The sequence below is a fragment of the Cryptomeria japonica genome, chromosome 10 (genome assembly GCF_030272615.1).
Source record: "Cryptomeria japonica chromosome 10, Sugi_1.0, whole genome shotgun sequence".
NCBI classification, from domain to species: Eukaryota; Viridiplantae; Streptophyta; class Pinopsida; order Cupressales; family Cupressaceae; genus Cryptomeria; species Cryptomeria japonica.
In genome coordinates, this window is record NC_081414.1 from 761,663,080 (window position 1) to 761,683,285 (window position 20,206).

Here is a 20,206-nt window from a genome sequence, read left to right on the forward strand (position 1 = left end):
TAATTTTTTTTATGTGGGGAGGAGGCTACCCATCTATAGCCTCACCTAGTTTGGGCAAGGTCAAAAAACTGTTATGTTAATCTTTTTCATACTTTAATATAATAGGAGCTTGCCCTTATATCAATTTAACCATCATGTGTGTGTGTGTGTGTGTGTGTGTGGGTATGTACATACATACATATATATATGGGTAAGTGCAAGGTAATGGGTCACAAATTGGTGAAAGTTCATAGGTTGGAAAATGTGCTCTTAGAAATGGGGGCCCGTTTTTGCTTTGGGCTCTCGAGGCAAAAAGTAACGGGGGCCCGAGGTGAAATAAATTGGGCCCCCATTTTGTTCTTAAACGGGGTCCATTTTTAAAAAATGGGCCCCTATTTCTAAATCCGATTTTACCCCTTTTTTCTGGGGCACATTTTGTCATTTTCACCTCAACAAGTGAGAAAAGGAGATCAAAAAAGGGCCCCCGTATTGTGGATTCCATTTCAAGCCTCCATCACTATCCTAGGTACACATTCAATCATCCATTTTCACATTTTGTAATTGTCTTGTATATTTTTCCTGTTTTTGGGGTATTATTTAAGTTTTTTTTTAAAGTAGCCTATAAGTAAATTTGTTTTTATATTTTTAAATTCTTAACTTTGATTTGAAATATTCTTCAACAATTAACCCTAAACCCTAAACCCAAAACAACAAATTTACAAATCAAAACCAAATCTAGATAGTTAAAAAAACAAAATATCAAATTTGCAAGATACAAGATATCCTAGAAACATCAAAACCAAAACCAAATCAAAACAAAACTGAAAGTAAATGGAAATCAAAACAAAACCGAAAGTAAATGGAATCAAAACCAAAACCAAATGAAAGCAAATTGAAACTAAATGGAAATCAAAACCAAATCCAAATCTAAACCAAACCGAAACTAAATGGATGTATCAAAACCAAAACTAAAACAAAATATTCATTAAGAATTAGTCATTGACCTAGTCAAATTATCATAGATTTGATAACTATTTTCCTATTATTCCATGACATGACATAATAGGACCAATTATGGACCTATTATGGCATGTCATGGCATAATAGGACATATTATACCATCATGTCATATTAAGGCATATCATGGCATAATAGAAATATAGTAGGACATGACATAATAGGACACATTATGCCATGTCATGGTATGATAGGACCAAATATGGACCTATTATGCCATGGCATAATAGGACACATTATGTCATGATGGCATAATATGTCCTATTATGCCATGACATTGCATAATAGGTCCATAGTTGGTCATGTCATACCATGACATGGCATAATAGGATCTATTATGCCATCATGGAATAATGGGTCCTATTATACCATGAAATGGCACAATAGGACCGTTTATGCCATGTCATGGCATAAAGGTCGTATTATGGTCCTATTATGCCATGTCATGGTATGATAGGACCAATTATGGACCTATTATTCCATGTCACGACATAATAGGACCTATTATACCATTATAAAAAATGTTGCATGTTGCGCCATGATGTCTCAAAAATATAATCCTGACATCAAAAACCATACCAGAACTATCAAGATATTTCCATTAAGATATGCTAGTTTTCTCACCAATCACATCACCATCTACATGCAATATAGTCAATGAATTCATGAAATCCATAGTGAAAACTATTGAGACATCAAGAGACTTTACTTGTAGTAAGATTTGATCCACTATAGTAAATTTCAATTCATCTTTCAATATTGAATTTGTGAAACTTTGGTTAAATGTTTCTAGGAATTATTTTTTTAGGTATTGGACCTTTCAACCAATAAATGAAAAACATTTAACCACTTCTAGCAAGCCACCATTCCAATTCTTTAAATTGAACATATGTACCAAAATTATTCTTAATCCTCACTAGGCAATACAAAAGTTACCACTATTAGTTATTGGTACCTTTCTAGTGCCTTGGATCATTTTTAGGTGACCATGTGGCCTTTTGAAATATTCTAGTGGTTTATGGGAAGCCAAAAAAATAGGAGAGATACATTTTAAATTTCATGGATTAGACAAAATCCATAATTAAAACCACAATTTGAGCTACTGGACATTGGGGTAACTAAAAATTCATTTTAGAAGAGAGAAATCCAAATATATAACCTTAAGTAATTAACATTACGAGCTTCAAATTTTAGATATCAAAGTTTAAGCTTAGGTTTATGCCATGTCATGGCATAAAGGTCCTATTATGGTCCTATTATGCCATGTCATGTTATGATAGGACCAATTAATAGCATAATAGGAGACATTATGCCATGATGACCTAATATGTCCTATTATGCCATGACATTGCATAATAGGTCCATAGTTGGTCCTATTATATCATGTCATAGCATAATAGGATTGATTATGCCATGATGGCATAATAAGTCCTATTATACCATGACATTGCATAATAGTCCACCTATTATGCCATCATGCCATAATAGGTCCATAGTAGGACCAATGAAGCCATGACATGACATGCTTTTCTCAAATTGCCAACTTCATCATCTAATTCATCTCCAACACCGAAGTAATAATTCAACATGTTTACTTAGTATGATAGGACCTATTATATCATGTCATGGCATAATATGACCTATTATGCTATCATGACATAATAAGTCCTATTATGCCAAGACATTGCATAATAGTCCACCTATTTTGCCATCATGGCATAATAGGTCCATAGTAGGACCTATTAAGCCATGACATGACATGATTTTCTTGAATTGCCAGCTTCATCATCTAATTCATCTCCAACACTGAAGTACTAATTCAACATGTTTACTTAGTATGATAGGACCTATTATATCATGTCATGGCATAATAGGACCTAATATGCCATGACGACATAATAAGTCCTATTATGCCAAGACATTGCATAATAGTCTACCTATTATGCCATCATAGTATAATAGGTCCATAATAGGACCCGTTAAGCCATGACATGACACGATTTTCTCGAATTGCCAACTTCATCATCTAATTCATCTCCAACATTGAAGTACTAATTCAAAATGTCTAGTTAGAATGATAGGACCAATTATGGACCTATTATGCCATGTCATGGCATAATCGGTCCATAATAGGACCTATTAAGCCATGACATGATAGGATTTTCTCGAGTTGCCAACTTCATCATATAATTCATCTCCAACACTGAAGTGCTAATTCAACATGTTTACTTAGTAAATGACCATCTAATATATTAGTAGTATTCCAACACAAAGTACTAATTCAACATGTTTACCAGAATTGTGACTAATTATTTAATATATAAATTACTTTATATATGTTAATCTTATTTTGTTTTTTTTACAAGTTTATGTATGGAATATTTTATATTGATTTTAATAGTTGATGCATTTTACAAGAAATGAATGCATTAAATTGAATATATAATAGATTTAAGAAGTTTCAATGAAAGTTTGTATTAAGTTTTGTGTGCAAATTTTATATTTAAGGATTCAATAGTATGTACATGTATATTTTTTAAGTTCAATATTATATTATATTTCATGTGTATCTCATTTAAAAACATAGAAATGTTACTATTTATAAGTGTTTTTTTTAAACTTAAATAGATTCTTCTTTGACATAGAGTTGTATATAATTCATGTATATCTTTATATGTTTAGGAGCTCTTTGTTATGATGGATGTTTTTGACATATATGAATTGTTAGGTGAGGATCCCCCACCGCAACCCCCCCCCCCCCCCCACCTCTACCTCCACCACCACCTCCACCACCACCATCACCTCCACCTCCACCTCCACCCCCTAGATTAGATGAAATCCGTTTAAGAGAAAGATTTAATGAAAACCTACTAGTTATTGAACAAAATATTACTTCAATCCAAAATGAGCCAATCACCCCCCCCCCCCCATCTTCTAGAGTTTGGAAAATCATTGCAAACTGTTGTCGAGTCAGTTAGATCATTTGATTCTCAAATAGATCAATTTCATAGACGATGACAAGAGTTGTGTGATTTTTATGCTGATGGATTAACTTATAGGCATATCACTAATCTTAGAAAAACCAAAGGTCATTTATGTCCATATTTTACTAACACAAAAACAAGAGAAACAATGCAACCTACCTAGAAAAGAATTTCAATTAGGTGGTGTGATCATCGAGAAATGGCTAGACACTTTTGGGATAGATGGTGGATGGTTTTTTATTATCCACCACATCGTAATTATGAGGTCCCTTTATAGTTTTTGAAGAAATTATACTTGTTGGCATTGTGTTGTCATTGATGTCAAACCAGTATGGGATGACTAGAGGTAGATCAGATGTATGTGCAACACTACCATGGAGGAGTACAGGATGTGATATCTTGGATATCACCTTGTGTTACAAGAACACTGGTAAAGTAAAGAGAGTATGTCAACTATTAAGAGAAAGTGTTGACAATGGGCAAGGTGTTTGAGTGGTTGTTTGTGATGAAGAGGCAGAATGTTATCTGAATCACGTAAACACTAGAAGAAAAGAATGAACTGGTGAATTGAAGGAATGCCTCAAGTGCATGAGATCAGATTTATGAAATAGATTGACAGAGATGGCATGTTGAGATGCCAGTACAAGGGCAGTGTGAAGTGTTTGTCACCGTGACAAAGCAGTAGAGGAATGAACACAATTGATTAGGAAGAAAGGCAAGGCCAAGGAGATGCAAATAGAGGAATCTGACTTGACTGAAGATGGAGTCTTGTGAAGGATGATGACATGGTGTCATCAAGAGTGGTGACCGGTATTTAATTCCACCAGTTATAAATGCAAGGTGCAGATGCAGAAGACTTCCCAGTTGTGGGAATGTACATGATTTGGTTGGACATGCTTGTTGACCAGTCAAGGTGTACCATCGATAGTTCAAGAAAAGAATGGGCATGAGGAGTTAACCGATATAATGTGAGATACCAGCAAGATTAGTTAACCAGAAGTGAAGAGGAGCCGGTAGAGTATATGTTCGGTGACCAAGCTAAATTGACAAAGTTGTGTGATGAGGTGGATACCAACTATGATGCCACATGAAGATGAAGTGGCCGATGAAACCTGCACAGGTCAGTGAAGTAAGGTCGGTGAGGTAGTTATGATTGGTCCAAAATTAATGGTGACTGCAAAGCTCGAGGTAGAATTATAGAGTTGTACGGTTCAAGATCCAGGAGAGATTGATTGTGTGGATAAAAGTAGGCAAAAGAGACAGCTGGGCCATTTATGGCGATTGACTAAGAAAAGCCAAAAGATTGATTGTAGGCTGTGAAAGAAGTAAGACCTATTCTGGAAGGCACATAAATTGCAGATATGTGTAGATAGACATCTCTGAGTTGTGATCCGATCAGTTTTGATTGGATTCAATGTGTCTCATGATTAGTGAAGAAAACCCTAAGGTGCCAAGTTTGAATTGGTTTTTGGTGGGAAGTTTGGGATATAAATAAGTGATCCTAAGAGATAGATGGAGCTGTTGAACAAAGAGAATATTGTATTATTGCAAAGTTGTAGACTTCTGTAAGAAAAGACAAGGTCAGCTGAGTGCTCAATGAGCAAGAGAGTGAGAGTGAACCTGGTTAAAGATTTCAACCTGTTGGAGAGAGCAACCGGTAGTGACTACACCAACAGAGTGTGAAACTGGTGATGTGCAGAGAGTGTGGTGCAAATCCAGTAGAGTAGCAGCAGGTGCAGAGCAGGAAGAAGAGTGAGTTGGTAGAAAAGAGAAGTACTTCTTTGATAGAGTAAGACATTTGATAAGGTTGCAAGATTCACTTGTAACATGATAATAACTTATGTATTTGAAGTTTTCTTTATGAACACTGAGTTGTCGCTCAGTGCAGAGGTGGGTGCTCCTTTAGGTTGTAGCCCATAAATCTGTTAGGGGTTGTAGCTCCTTGGGTTGGTGCCCTAAAGTTAGGGGTTGTATCTCCTTGGGTTGGTACCCTAAACTATGTAACTGTGTTTAACCGTGAGGTTGGATTGAAGCAGCAGACTCTAGCAACATTTCTCACCAAGGTTTTTCCCACATTGGGTTTTCCTCATATATACTAGTGTTATGTGATGTCTCCTTGTGTGTGTGTGTATTTAAGTCAGTCTCATTGCTAACCAGTAAGTCTGCATTGTGCTTGAATCAAAAACCGGTGTTGCTCACAAAGGAAAGCCAAAAAGAATTTTTTTTGAGAACCATTGATTCACCCCCTCCCCCTCTCAGTGGTGCATTGTGTCTAACAATTGGTGTCAGAGAATAGGTTCCTAGTTAGAAGAGTGTTCTCCAACTTGGGTAGATTCTGACTTAAGGACACAATGGTTTGTTCAGTGTCAACCCCTGCTCCAGTGTTTGATGGATCAAACTATTTTATTTGGAGTTTCTGAATGGAAGTCTTCCTATCCTTCCTAGGGTTTGATGTTTGGATGGTAGTTGTTAATGGTCTCCCCAACAATGTCAATCCTCCCACCAGTCCTGAAGAAGAAAGAAGATGAAAGTGCAATGATGAAGCCATCAAGGCTATTTTCTGTGGAATCACTGGTGATGTTCCTGCTCAAGTAGACAAGTGTAAATCGACAAAAATTCTGTGGGATAGACTAAAGAAACTCTATGGAAATGAACCCTGAACCACTGAATCAGCTTGTGAAAATGAGAAGAAAAATGCAGCAGATACATGTGTAGACGAAAAAGGTAGTTTAGTGTGTTGTAGTTGCATTGGTGATGAAGAGACTCATCTCTTCATGACCCATGAGACAAACATTGAGGATCACACCTCAAAAAGGGGTAATGCAAAAAGATCCCATTGGTATGATGTATTTTATAGTGACACTGAAAAAGAAGAAGAAGATGTAGAAGTGGATCTTAAGTGTGAATTGGTAAGAGCTCTAGAAGAGCTTTAAAAAGTTAGAAATAATTTAAAAAACTACAAAAGATTAGTTCATGAGGATTGCAGCCAGTTGAGAACCTGCCTTGAAGTATCAACCCAAAAGGTTGGTTTATTGTCCACTCAACTAGAAGAGATGAAATGATTGACTAATGAGTTGAAATTAGTTTTGGACTCTAGGGGAAATGAAATGGAGAATCTGAGTAATGAATACAAGGTCTTTAAGAATGTTGGAATTGTTGAGCAAAACTAGTTGATTAGATGCCTTGAAGAATCTGAGAAATGTATCTCAAAGTTAAAAACTCAACAAAAGGTCACCAAGGGATGCAGGTGCAAAGATCCGAAGGCTTGACTAGAGACAAAGGATAAAGAGCATCAACAAATAATAGTTGAAATGTCAAGATGATCTCAAGTTGAGGATGAAGAATAGTACTGCATGGAGAAACAATGTAGATTCCAAAGGACAAAGAAATGCTACCACCCATAGGGTGAAGCAAGTATGGGAGAAGAAGAGACCAGATGGAAGAGCTATACCGAATGGATCCATTCTCAAGAAAGAAGAAATAGGCATACCAAACTAGTAATATCTCCCCATCCATGGCAAAATAAATTTGTAAGTTATATGCCATCATTTACTGGTTACTGCTTTGCATGTAATGCCTATGGCCATAGGGAAGAAGTATGTAGAAAGAGATCTAGAAGGAATAATCTAGGATCTCATAGACAACATGCATATGAGAAAAATGTTTCCAGAAATAGATACATGCATGTTCCCTCTCTTGGTCATGCAAATGTTATTTGTCATAACTTCAACAGTCTTGGCCATAGAGAGTCCGAATGCAGGAAGAGGAACCTGCAATCACATGGAGGCTGGTATAACAACTATGCTTTGCATAAAAATGGATTGAGTGCATATGAAAATCAGAGACCTGCATGGAACCAAAGAAAAAATATCTCGGCAAAAGCAAGAGGACCACCAGTTCCAACTGCTAGACACAATAACCTGACTAGAAGAAGATGGTCAAACTGGTATGAAAAGAGATTCCCCAAACATGAAGTTAGGATGGATTTTGTGTCCTACAATAGCACCACTTCTGGTTGTGATGTAGAATCAGGAAATGGGAGGACCCATCAACAAAAGAAGGAAAGACCTGCTCCCAAGTCTAAAAATGGGAAGAAGAATAAGATCAAGGAGGTATGGAGGAAGAAGACCATGGATTGACACTATGCATTTAGGGTGCAAGTGATATCTCCTAAGGCCTAAAGGAGATGCATAATCTTAGGGGGAGTAATGCACATTGAAATGATCATTCACCCTCTCAGTGAAGAAAGCAATGTGGAAGATCGTGCTATTGTCGGTGTGAAAGAAGAGAATATAAAGATAAATGTGTGTAGTTGCTACCTTGAATACACACCTACAGATCAGTGATGGATCACCACTGCATGTTTCAATGAGTAAAGGTTAATAATTGGTATCAGGTGCTAACCGACATATATAGTATGTTACCAGTATGACTGCTAATAGGTACTTGCAAGTTATGTAAGACATGAAGTTGGAATATCATAGCATTAGCCCCGGCAGCATGGAATATGGAGTTCATGTCTTAGGTGGTATTGGAAAAGACCTGAATGACATATGTTGGCCCCATGATTGTCCATGCAGACATGCATACTTTTGGCCCCATGATGATAACATTGCTTGGCATTGTGTAAATCCAGGATCATGTCATAGGTTGTGGTGGATATAATGGAGTTGAAGGATCATCTAATGATCACATATGAATAGCTAAACTGGTATATGGAGAATATGGGAGATCTGATACTATACCTGATTGAAGATAAGAACCTAAGATGTATGAATCAAGGGGAGTTCAAGTGCTCATCATGAAGAGTCTCATAATGAAGAGCCAACTTGCTTGAACTTGCAAGGCTACTGATTGCCCAAACAGTAGGAGATGGAAATTATAGAGGTGTTGCAGGTTGACCAGTAAGAGAGTAGCATTCACTGACACTTCAACAATTGGTATCAGTCCCTCTGTAAATTGAAGTGCCTTATTAAATGGATTCGGACCTACATACTCAATTGGTTTTAGTTGACGGTTAAATTCCCCATCTCAAGTGTTGTGACTTGAGAAGATGTAACAACCAGTGATAAGATAACAAATGGCATCAAAAGAAGTGTTACATCTAATGAAAATAAATGGGGAGAAAGTATTATGTCAGTAATTGGTACATACAAAGAGAAATAATATACTGATAATAACCTTTGCCATTGTTTTCAAAGGGGGAGAAAGACTATGTAGTATGTCAGATACTACATGTGTTGACATCAATGCCAAAGGGGGAGATTGTTGGCATTGTGTTGTCATTGATGTCAAACCAGTATGGGATGACTACCGGTAGATCGGATGTATGTGCAACACTACCATGGCAGGAGTACAAAATATGATATCTTGGATATCACTTTGTGTTGCAAGAACACTAGTAAAGTTATGAAAGTATGTCAACTATTAAGAGAAAGTGTTGACAATGGGCAAGGTGTTTGAGTGGTTGTTTGTGATGAAGAGACAAAATGTTATCTGAATCACATCAACACTGGAAGAAAAGAATGAATCGGTGAATTGAAGGAATGCCTCAACTGCATGAGATCAAAGTTATGCAATGGATCAATAGAGATGGCATGTTGAGATGCTAGTACAAGGGTAGTGGGAAGTGTTTGTCACTCTGACAAAGCAGTAGAGGAATGAACACAATTGATCAGGAAGAAAGGCAAGGCCAAGGAGATGCAAATAGAGGAATCTAACCTAACTAAAGATGGAGTCTTGTGAAGGATGATGACATGGTGTCATCAAGAGTGGTAACCAGTATTTAAGTCCACCAGTTATATATGCAAGGTGCAGATGCATAAGACTTCCCAGTTGTGGGAATGTGCATGATTTGGTTGGACATGTCTGCTGACTAGTCAAGGTATACCACTGATAGTTAAATCAAAGAACGAACATGAGGAGTTAACTGGTATAATGTGAGATACCGGTAGGATTAGTTAACCATAAGTGAAAAGGAAGTGGTAGAGTATATGGTCGGTGACCAAGATAAACTGACAAAGTAGTGTGATGAGGTGGATACCAACTATGATGCCACATGAAGATGATGTGGCCGATGAAACCTGCACAGGTCAGTGAAGTAAGGTTGGTGAGGTAGTTGTGATTGGTCCAAAATTAATGGTGACTGCAAAGCTTGAGGTAGAATTGCAGAGTTGTACGGCTCAAGATCCAGGACATATTGATTGTGTGGATCAAAGTAGGAGAAGGGGACAGCTTGGCCATTTATGTCGATTGACTGAGAAAAGATGAAAGATTGATTGCAGGTTGTGAAGGAAGTAAGGCTTGTTCTGGAAGGCACGTAAATTATAGATATATGCAGATAGACATCTCTGAGTTGTGATTCGATCAGTTTTGATTGGATTCGATGTGTCTCATGATTAGTGAAGAAAAGCCTAAGGCACCAAGTTTGAATTGGTTTTTGGTGGGAAGTCTGGGTTATAAATACATGAGCCTAAGAGATAGATGGAGCTGTTGAATAGAGAGAATATTGTATTATTGCAAATTTTTAGACTTCTGTAAGAAAAGACAAGATCAGTTGAGTGATCAATGAACAAGAGAGTGAGAGTGAACCTGGTTGAAGCTTTCAACTGATTGGAGAGAAGAACCGGTAGTGACTACACTAGCAGAGTGTGAAACCGGTGATGTGCAGAGTGAGGTGCAAATCCAGCAGAGTAGTAGCAGGTGTAGAGCAGGAAGAAGAGTGAGTCGGTAGAAGAGAGAAGTACTTCACCGACAGAGTAATACATTTGATAAGGTTACAAGATTCACTTGTAACATGATAATAACTTAATTTGAAGTTTGCTTTATGAAAACTGAGTTGTAGCTCGGTGCAGGGGTTGGTGCTCCTTTGGGTTGTAGCCCATAAATCTGTTAGGGGTTGTAACTCCTTGGGTTGGTGCCCTAAAATCAGGGGTTGTAGCTCCATGGGTTGCTGCCCTAAACTATGTAATTGTGTTTAACTGCAAGGATGGATCAGAGCAGTAGACTCCATCAACATTGTTCATCGAGGTTTTTCCCACATTGGGTTTTCCTCATATATACTGGTGTTATGTGATGTCTCCTTGTGTGTGTGTGTATTTGAGTTAGTCTCATTACTAACCAGTAAGTCTGCATTGTCCTTGATTCACAAACTAGTGTTGCTCACAAAGCAAAGCCAAAAGGAAAAGTTTTTGAGAACCAGTGATTCACCCCTTCCCCCTCTCAGTGGTGCATTGTGTCTAACAATATTGTGAGTTTGTAATGCACCAAAAACCAAATTATTTTGATATTAAGTCATTCTAGGGTGTTGGTCATGGAATGCCACAACATAGATTAGGGTCATGCAGTAATAATCCCCTACCAGATCCACCCATGGTTCCAATTGTTACTCCATCGATTCTTGCAGATGTACATAATACATCATTCATTTCAATATTAGATGCTTTGACTTCCCTCATAGGTAACCTGAGTGAACAAGCTGCACAGATGGCATTCGCTCCTCGATCGATGCAGCATATGTGTACGATATCTCATCAGATGTGTGTAGGTCCTACTACTGATCGAGGATCCACTTCAGTTGCAGCTGAGCATGATGCAATGAATGGTACTATGATTACACCATATATGGATTTTCTTTGATCTAATGATCATCTTGAGTAGGTATAGATATATATACATGTACATTTAAATCTAATACTTCATTAAATATAGGTATAAATTAAGTGCATGTCTTTTTTTTTTAATACAATATAATAATTCATTAAATAAATTTGGTTTGTGTATGTAAGGACTACACCAAATGTTTGAGTCAATATTGCATCTAATCCTAGACAACTTGGCACACCTTTTGGGGTATAGTATCAATTTCTATCTATACATTGTACTAGCTTTTTAAGTTATTATGTTATCTTCGTATACTATATGAATTTTCATGTTGATACATTAAATTCTTCTTTCTCCAGGCTTCAGGTCATGAGGGACCCTCTACATCACATCGAGAAGAGGGTGTGACAACTGTGACACCATCTATTGTATGTATCTTAGAATTCATTAATTAAATATGATTTCATTAAATGTATGTTTGCAGGTGGACACTACTATCAGGATAGGTTATCCTCATCATTTTTATCAAAGCCAATTTGAATGCACATCAACATCCTTTGAGGTCTTAATATGTAATACTTAATTTGACCTTATTTTGATTCTTAATTTGACATTTAATTGGACACTTTGAATTTGACCTTGTACATGACTTATCTAGCACTACATTTGGCGTTGATTTCAGTGGACATACACGTCAATATGCACAAGATATTGCTAGAGGAGATGATCAACCTTATGTACGATATTTTATTATATGATTATTTGATCAAATTATAATTGTTCATTTTTATTTAATAAAAAAATAAACATGTGTATGTGCTCATGCTCGTTATATCATGTTTCTTATCTTGTATAATGATGGCACAACTCCTGAGCATATAGTACATGCAGAACAAGTTACTGGAGTTGATGTGCACATGCATACCGTAGTAAGTTTGTAACTTAATTTATGAATTCCAATTGTATTTGATAAATGATTATCTTTTAATAGTTAATCAAGTATTTTAATATTATTTTTTCCTTGTACAATATGAGATGGGTGGATCTGGTCCACGTCTTGGGGAGAGGAGACCACGAGATTTTATTGATGATAGCACTTAGATTTAATTATTTATTTGGCTCTGATATGATGCACATGTACTATTTTATATGATATGTACTTTTTTATGGACTTTACACATTTGTTTACACATGTACTTATTTTTAACATTGTATATATTGTCTTGGACGTGGACATACTTTATATATATGGATAGTTGCATAATAGGATTATATCATATTTATTTTTTGGACTACATATATATGCACATTAGATATTATGTGGAGTTCATCATGTTACCATCCAGATATATATGGATTATGTGGACTTGAAATTTTATTTATGGAACTTGTGCTCAAATAACTTTATATGGATTATGTGGACTTGAAATTTTATTTATGAAATTTTATTTAAATAACTTGTGATTAGATAAAACAAAGGTTTACATTGTGAACTAACAATGATGGTAAGACCAAATTATCAAAACATGTCTTATAATTATAACATATTTTAAACTAAATTAAAAAGTATTAATCATCATATAGATTACTTAAAATATATAATCAAATATATAATTACCATTACAATAATAATGATGATAAGAGAAAAGTATCAAAACATAGGTTTAAATATATAATTACTATTTCAATAACAATGATGATAAGAGCAAAGTGTAAGGAACAAAGTAGGTGGTATGGTGGGGTCCAACAAGAAGAACCAGTCTGCTATGTATGAAATTAAATTTACCCCATAGAATATATAATATATTGAATAGAACTTGATTAAAATAGAATTATCTCATTCATAAATTTGACCGATAACCTCTCATTTATGTATATTACACAAAGTGTAATCAAGTAGACCTATCTAAAATCTTTGACTTCATTTCCTAAGGGACCTGCAAAAAAAAAAATATCGTATAAAATACACAATCATAATTCAACATTAAAGTGCAAGAATATTACTTTACTCAAGTAAATTTTAAAAATTTAACCTTAAACATATTTGTAAATGCACAAATGATAGCATTCAGTGATGCCACAATTAGTTTTATAATGAAGATGCATTCAATTTAAAATACAACATAAAGCATACATCACGACTCTTCAAAGGGAGTTTCCTTAAGGGTACAAAACTAAATAACTTACTTGTAATTATTCAAAATGAAACATAAAGTATGCACAAATAACTTGGTTTTCATTGATACCTTCTACTTGTGGTAGACCTAAAAGAAAATTACTAGATTAGATTTTATTATTAGGATGCATGATTTAAAATGCTATATAAAATATCCATCACAAATTTTAAAAGGGAGGTGGATTAAGGGTTCAAATTATAACTTACTTGTATATATTCATTTTGTTATACCATCTTCATCCTCTCTCTTTTGCAAAGCATCTATAATTATCTTGTGCTCTTCCATAGAGAGAGTCCATAATTGTTTATTAGCAGGTCTGCCATGATATCTATCCAATTTAATATTAGTTGCCACTACCAAATGCGAGTAATGTATAATCTTCTTTTCTAATTCATAATCATCAAATGTGGGCAATCCATTATTTCTTGTTAGATATTTGTGTAGCCAGGTGCCAATAATAGCCATAGATCTTGTTGGATAGTCATAACCATCATCATCTACTCGAGGAGAGGTTAGCTTATGTTTTGGCTCTACACATCGAGCCAACTAATACTCTGTCCCCTCTTCATTGTCCTTTGGTGCAAGAACAACATAGACATGTCCTGTGCACAAAACAATTTTATTTTAATATTTAATGAGATATTAAAACAAAAATATACACTGTAAGATTTCATATATGTACTATTTAATAAATCAAAAAAAAATTCAAAAACAATTTTACCTTGTTGTATAAGATCTGAAATGTGATCATTTACATCTATGGGTGTCAATGATCCTTATTGCCATTCTTCAACCCATTCTTTATTCTCACAAAATTCCCAATCTCTAGAAACACAAAACTGACAAAAGCAAGCAAGATCCCTTGTGAATATAGTCCATGTGTTTGAATTAGAACTCTTAAACAAATTCCATTTAGCTAATCCAATGATGGTATTACAATCATGTTGAATAGGAATACTATCTTCCTCTACCAACTAGAAGAAATGTCGAATTGTAGAGTTCTCAGTTGATCCTTTTGACAAATTTGAATTGCACCAATCTACAACTGCTCGAGCATCCCTCGAATTTCACTGCATCCTAGAATTTCAATTATTCTCTAGCAAGAGCTCTTTTTACACAAGCACCAGTTGCATCGTATTCCCCCTTACCATGTCCTGCTTCCAAAAAACTCCATAAATGTTGGACATTGGTTTTCTTGTAAACTCTACATAACCAATAAACCATTCTTGCATTTTTGAATTATCTAGTGCAGTTATCTGACCATATCATATGTTGTTTCATGTCAATTTCTCTTTCCTTAAGATTATTATGAAATACCTCGAAGCAATGATGAACAAACTCCGACGAGTGTAATCGATTATCACTAACATAGAAATGATACTCCCTTAAAAAAAATTGTTATCTTCTGTACTATCATGGTCATGTCTATATATAATGTGCATAAATGTGCCCACTTGCACTGAGTTGTAGTATTGTGATTGAGTTTCCTCTTGTGGTTTTAGAGTACAATTTTCTGCAAAATCCACAATTGATATTATTGTTCCAATTGGAAATGTGTTCTTGCATATGCGAAACTGTCCATCAAGCCATCGGGCATGTTGGGAATGTTTCACATATTTTGGAACAATATGACTTTAAACTCACTGATAAATGCATTCACACTATTTTGTTTTGTAGTCAATTCTAAACGTTTCCCCATCTTTCCATCCTTTAAAGGATATTCTATATTTTTAAATCTCCTAACATCAACCATTTTTTGTCCAAACTTAGTTGAAACATGTTCATGCAAACATTCACCTATCAAAGAATAGTTCCCACATAAATTGCAAAGGTCATAAATGCATGAACTGGAAAGAAATAATTGCTCATTAGGTGGTTTACAAAATAAATTTGCAATAAAGTCTTTTATAGTTTTAGGTGGAACATAAACACCATAATCCTGCACAAGATCATTAACATGCAACATACAATGTATATATTGAAAAACATCATAATAGTAACGAAACTGAACATGAGTTTTACAACAACAAGATATTATTTGTTTATTGATTTTAACATACTAGGATTTGCATTTTTCAAATGATCTTTGACTAATTTGTAAATTCATTAACATAGATTCATCACTAAATTTTTTAAAGAATGCAGTTTGATTCATGTCAAGAAGATATTTTGGATGAGGATCATGAATTTTAGATCCCACCCTTAACTTTAAAACATCTCTAGAATTTGATGAAACTCTAGTGTTATCATGCCAAAATTTTGCAATTAATTGTTTAGTTTCATCACTTAATTTCACGTCCGACCTTTGAAGTCTACAACTTAAACTCCAACAATGGTTTAGTGGATCAATTTCAATTGTGTCTCTTCTTTTGGCCACACTTGACAAGGTCCTACGATGTAAGTTTAAATAGCCACTTATATCACTTAACATCCTTTTACTAACAATTGTTTTGTCAACTATAGTAGTTGTTATAACTCTACGTGCCGCATTCTTATCTTTAGATCAACTTATTTTTCCTATAGAATCGATGGTACTGGCTACAGTAGATACAACTTGCTTATATGATTCATATTTTCTTTTTGGTTTTGCATAAATACCTATTTTTTTCATGACTTTATGCATTTTTAACATTTTTATTAATTGTAGCATTAATTGACATTGGAATCATAACTTTTTATTATAGAAAAATTATTTATATAATCTATTTGCATGTGTTCTGATTTGTCTCCAAGAAACTAACCCATTAAGATTATCAAATTACTTTCATTTTCTTTCAGAGAGGGTAGTGTAATATTTTCAATTTTTATTTCCTTTCATATTGGTGTATTAAATTTATATCCAACTTCATTTAAATCAGCAATTTGATTGACATCATAATCTTGGGGATTTAAAAATATACTAGGATTCACATCCACATGAATATTTGCATCAATATTCATACCCATGTTTGGTTCTACATTTCTTACGTCCATCATGATCTCTTCAATGGTCTCATCTACAACAGGCACTAAACTAGATGCTTTAGTGTTATTCAATTGTCATTGTTGTGATCTTCGATCTCTTTGGAATTTTTCCTCCTTCTCTCTTTGTGCTTGAATTTCATCCATTTTCATTGTCTTCCTTTGTTTCTTTTGACGTTTCTTAGAACCCATCTTTACAAACTTCTCTTCAAAAAATAGTATTTCTTTTTACCAAGTTCTTCTGAAATTGGTGTAAAAAAGATAAAAATAGTAGTGCCAAATGTTGTTAAAAAATATTTGTTAGTACGGATTCCAATGATAATCTGGTAAATTGATGCAATCTATCCTTTTTTTGATAGTAACGGTAATTTAGGAACAGGCCCCCATTTTGAAAGCAGGGGCCCGTTCCTAAAACCAATGGTTAAAAAAAGGAACGGGCCCCCGTTTTCAAAACGGGGGTCCGTTCTGTGGAAGTTGATTCCACAACCCACCACTTGCCTTGGGATTAGGTCAGGGATAGGCCTGAGATGGCCACACCTGAGACATGGACCTGGAAATTCAAATTTCCATGAATGAAAGCACAAATATGAACTTGTGAAATAGGTTTTGATTAGGATAAACAGGTTTTGAGGGAACTAGAAACCCCGTATAACAGGTTTTGAAGGGACCTGAAACCCATGGATTTTTCACAGATCCAGAACCAACAATGGGACGCTACAAAGAGGAGTAACAAAGCTAAACAATAACAAAGCTACTGTAAACCAAACTGTAGAGGCACAACAACTGCTAGCCACACACAAAAGAGAGACAAAACAAACCAGACTGGCAACAACAACAGATCTAAACCATCTTATAGATCTAAGAAACAAAACATGAGGATTTATCTGGCATCCTCAGCCAAAAAATAGGGTTTTCGAAGGTTCCCTTAACTAGTAACAGAGTCTCTAGCTCACTAACAACAAGAACATATTATAACTAAAAACACACACTGGCCAACTGGGCCCTTGAAAACTGCCAGCATCCAGCCTGTCCTTGATAAAATCAAAGTACCAAGGGTTTTTCCAAGTTCCCTTAACCATGAGAGTGGGTTTTAAGAGGTTCCCACAACCTGAAAAGGGTTTTATGCGGCTCCCCCAACCAGTGGGCCCTTGAAGACTGCTAACAACCAACCCTTCCCTGCAATAAGCAAGAAACATAGTGTTTTTCTAGGCACCCTTAAACTTGAACGAGAGTTCAACAAAGCTCCCACAACCTAACAACAGATCTACCAAACACCATCTGCAACTCATGTGACCAAAATCAACACCCTACTCCACCTCTATAAGAGAGAGGTCATACCTAAAACAAACCATCTCCACCTTGATAGAAAAAGGTGTCACCTCAATAGACCAAGCCAAGGAAAACCAAAGGGGATAAGAAAGAAACAGGAGAGAAAGAGTCATGGGGGTCAAAATGTAAAGATAAGGATAAACAAGCCCCATCAACAAAAACAACAAGGGTTTTAAAAAGGCTCCCTTAACTTTCTCCTGAAATAAGAAAATAGGGGTATTCCTAAAATGCTCAGACTCAGAAAAAACCACCCCATGGGGTTTTAATAGGCTCCCCAAACCACAAGCATTGGGTTTTAGAATGGCTCCCAAAACCACAGTAGGTCTAGAACAACAGTTCCTCTTACCGAACACTCAAGAGAGGAGGGCTAAATGAGACCCCTGAACCTTCAGCAACTTCCAAGGAAGAAAGTACTCTCTCTAAAAGAAAATGATAGCCTAGAGAAGTATCCTGCATCTAGTCAAAGGAAAACCAGCAAGACACATCTTCACCTGAATAGGAGATGGGGTCACCTTGATAGACCAAGCTAAGGAAAACCCTTGAAAAAGAAGGCAAAGAAGAAACCCAGGAATGCACACAAAGCTACGACCAACAATCCCCAGAGAGAAAGGAAGCCAAAAACCACCCATATCATATGCAAAAACCCCACCCAAGATAACTGGAGGATTCAACATGAAGAAACAACAAATGGTGGGTATAGGAACAAATAAACCACAACTTCTAGCCATCGGAAGGCTAGATCATGAGGAAGATGGGGAAGGCATCCACAGTTCACCACACCACGACCCCATCTTAGCCAAAACTATAGCCCCCCTTGGAGCCAAAAGGGTTGTGATTGAATCTCCCAAGAGGAAACCACAGTCAAGAAAGGGCCAACAGAAACCCACGAACACCACCTGTGAGAAAGGAAACAGAGCACATCCATCGCCTTCAAACATGATCCCAGCCTCCGGTCCACCCCCGCCTCCATCGATATCCTCTGCATATACATCCCCTCCATCAAAATCCTCTGCATCCTCCTCTATAGCATAAACCCTAGCTCCTGACCCTCTTCCACAACCATTGCCACTCATTATTCTCTTGTTATTTCTATTATTTTCCACGATTGTTGGTATGAGTTCTGAACTTCTGAAATAGTTTATGTGCCTCTAATTAGAGAATTTTTATAAGAAATTAAAACCCATTTCATATTATACTGTCTAGATTCTAAATATGTAAATTTATTTAAAATTTTATTATTTTAACTATTTTTTATTTAATTTATACTAAATCGGGTCCATAAACTTGAAATATTAACTAATTTTGTTAATTTAATAACTTTTTTTATTTTAATGAATTTTGAAAAAAAATTACATGTCGTCAATCTACACAAAATTATTTTCTATTTAAAAAATAAAATAAAAAAATGTTAAGTTAACGTCAAATTATGTGGGCCGTACACATCAAATTTTAAAAAAGATAATTACGGTCATTAAAAAATTAATGAAAAAAAAATATAGAAAAATATGCTCATCAATCCTCAGTGTGTTATAAAACATTTCCCAAAATGGTTTGAGAAAATAATTTTAATTGTGTCAAAAAGTGTGGGTCGTACACATGCATGGTATGGTCCTGAAACAGGCATTTTTAAAACATAGTTTTTAGAAATCCATTCAAAAAGTTATTTTTTATTATGTGGGTATTAAAATAAATTATATATTTGGAAAGTAGACTTAGAGGGATATCTTTTATAGTACTTACTTTTTCCAAGAATCAATCTCCAAGTGTTTCAAAATTTAAGCTCAAATGAGACAAAATCTAAAAATCAGGGAAAACACTTCCAATTTTTGGTCAAAAACTGGACTCAGCTTCTTGCACTGACCCATATATAGATACATACATATAAATATATATATATATATATATCTATATCCACACACACACACATATGCGTGCACACACATATACATAGATATATACATATACATACATATACATATATATACATGTATACACACACACCCCCCCCCCCCCTCCCCACACACACACACACACACATATGTATGTTTCTATATATTTATATGTATATATACATATACATATATATGCATACATATATACATATATATACATACATATATACATACATACATATATATATATACACACATACATACA